Source organism: Mesoplodon densirostris, unplaced genomic scaffold (assembly GCF_025265405.1).
Source record: "Mesoplodon densirostris isolate mMesDen1 unplaced genomic scaffold, mMesDen1 primary haplotype scaffold_37, whole genome shotgun sequence".
Lineage (NCBI taxonomy): Eukaryota > Metazoa > Chordata > Mammalia > Artiodactyla > Ziphiidae > Mesoplodon > Mesoplodon densirostris.
This window is the reverse complement of record NW_026778196.1, coordinates 10,032,611-10,036,018: the sequence shown is the minus strand read 5'-3', so window position 1 is coordinate 10,036,018 and position 3,408 is coordinate 10,032,611.

Sequence of the window (3,408 nt, the reverse complement as noted above, 5' to 3'; positions counted from 1 at the left end):
TGATGCCTGTCATCACAATACTCCATGCCCTTGTCATCACAATGCTCCTAGACACCTGTCATCACAATGCTCCGTGACTCCAGTCATCACAATGCTTCATGACGTTTGTCATCACAATGATCCATGCCCGCATCATCACAAGGCTCTGTGACCTTTGTAACCACAATGCTCCATGAACATTTCATCACAATTCTCTGTGAACCTTGTCATCACAATGCTCCATATCTTTGTCAGAACAATGCTCCATGACCATTGTCATCACAATGTGCCACACGCATTTCATCACAACGGTCCACAACGTTTTCATTGCAATGCTCCATAAACCTTGTAATAACAATGGTCCATGCACTTCTCATCAAAATGCTCTCTCACCAGAGATATCACAATGTTCCATCACTAGTCGTCAAAATACTCCCTCACCCCTGGAATCACAATGATCCATGACCCTGTAATCAAAATTCTACGTCCCCTTATCATCAAAATGTTCCATGACCCCTGACATCACAATGTTCTATAACCCCTGCCATCAAAATATTCCATTACACATTTTATCAAATTGCTGCATGACCCGGTCATCAAAATGCTCCCTGCCCTTCTCATCACAATGCACCATGCCCTTGTCATTAAAATGCTCCATGACTTGTCATCACAAAGCTCCATGACCCTTGGCATCACAATGCTCAATGTCATTGTCATCACAATGCTCCATGAAAAATCTCATAACATTGCTCAATGCCCTTGTCATCACAAAGCTCCATGACACCTGTCATCACAATGCTCGATGCCCTTCTCATCACAATGCTCCATGCCCTTGTCATTACAGTCCTGCATGACCCATGTATCACAGTGTTCCGTGCCCTTGTCATCACAATGCTCCATGCCCACTCTCATCACAATAATCCATGAAACATTTCAGACCAAAGTTCCATACCCTTCTCATCACAAGGCTCCATTACCCCTGTCATAACAATGCACCATGACCGCTGCCATCACAATGTTCCACGGCCTAGTCATCACAAGGTTCCATGACAATTCTCATCACAATGCTCAAGACCCCTGGAATCACAATGCTCCATGCCCTTGTCATCACAAAGCTCCATGACGCATGTAATCAGAATGTTCCATGGCCTCCTCATCACAATGCTCCATGTCCTTGTCATCACAATGCTCCAAAACCCTTGTAATTACAATGCTCCATGCCCCTTTTCATCTCAATGCTCCATGAACCCTGTCATCACAATGCACCATGCACATCATCATAATGCTTCAGGCTATTGTCATCACAATGAAATCAATATTTTCCATGACCTCTGTCATCATAATGCTCCAAACCCTTGTGATCACAATGTTGCATAACACTTATCATCACAACACACCATGATGCTCATCATCACAATTTTCCATGGTCTTCTCATAACAATGCTCCATGATCTTTGTCATCCCAATGCTCAATACACTTGTCATCACAATGCTCCCTGACACTTGTCGTCAGTATGCTCCTTGAACCCTGTCATGACAAGGCTCCATGCCTTTTTCATCACAATGATCCATGACTTTTTCATCTCAATACTCCAAGATCCCTGTAATCACAATGCTCCATGCCCTTGTCATCACAAAACTCCATGACGCATGTCAACAGAATGCTCCATGGCTTTCTCATCACAATGCTCCATGCCCTAGTCATCAGAATGCTCTAAGACCCCTGTAAACACAATGCTCCAGTCCCCTTTTCTTCAGAATGCTCCATGAGGCTTGTCATCACAACTTTCCATGGTCTTCTTTTCACAATGCTCCAAGACCTTGTCACCACCATGCTCCATTGCCTTGTCATCACAATGCTCCATGACCCCTGTCATCACAATAATCCATGAACATTTTCAGCCCAATGTTCCACTACTTTCTCATCACAATGCTCCATGGCCAATATCATCACAATGCTCCATGACCACTGTAATCACAGCACTCCATGACACCTGACAACACAATGATCCGGGACTCTTTTCATCACAGTGCTCCATTCCCTATTCATCACAATGCTCCATGACTCCTGTCATCACAACACTCCATGAACATTTTCAGCCCACTGCTCCATGACCCTTGTCATCACATAGGTCCATGCCCTTGTCATCCCAATGATCCATGACCCCTGTATTCACAATGGACGGTAACGATTGTCATCACTGTGGCCATGACACATGTCATCACAATGCTGCATGCCTTTGTCATCAAAATGCTACATGACCTTGTCATGACAGTGCTCTATGCGCTTGTCATCACAATACTCCATTTCCATTGTCATCACAATCCTCCATGAACTTTGGGATCACATTGCTTCATGCCCTTGTCATCACAATTCACCATGCTCCTTGAAATCAAAATGATCCATGACCTCTGTCATCACAATGTTCCAAACCCTTCTGATCACAATGTACCATAACACTTGTCATCACAACACTCCATGATGCCTGTCATCACAATACTCCATGCCCTTTTCATTACAAAGCTCCATGACCTTTCTCATCACAATTCTCAATACACTTGTCCTCACAATGCTCCCTGACACTTGTCATCACAATGTTCTTTGAACCCTGTCACGAAAAGGCTCCATGCTTTTTTCATCACAATGCCCCATGCCGTTTTCATCACAATGCTCCATGCCATTGTCATCAAAATACTCAATAAGCTTGTCATCAGAATGCTCCATGACCCTTGTCATCACAATTCTCCATGCACTTGTCAGCACAATGCTCCATTACTTTTGTCATCAGAATCCTCCATGACACTTGGCATCACAATGCTCCAAGCCATCGTCATCATAATGGGCCATTATATATGTCATCACAATGCTCCCTGACACCTGTCTTCACAATACTGCATGATCTGCTCATCACGATGTTCGATGCCCTTGTCATCACAATGCGCCATTCCAACTCTCATCGCAATAATCCATTAAACTTATTAGACCAATGTTCCATGCCCTTGTCATCACAATGCTGCATGCCTTTGTTATCACAATGCTCCATGACCTCTGTCATCACAATGCTTCGTGACTCAAGTCATCACAATGCTTCATGACCTTTGTCATCACAATGATTCATGCCCTGGTCATCAACAGTATCTGTGACCTTTTTAACCACAATGCTCCATGAACTTTTCATCACTATGCTCTTTGACCCTTGTCATCACAATGCTCTATGCCTTTCTCAGCACAATGCTCCATGACCCTTGTCATCACAATGCTCCATGCGCTTATCAGCAAAATGCTCCATGACACATGTCATCACAATGCACCAGGCGCTTGTCATCAGAGTGCTCCACAATCTTGTTATCACAATGTTCCTTAAATTTGTCATCACAATGCTCCATGCACTTCTCATCAAAATGCCCTCTCACCACTGATATCACAAG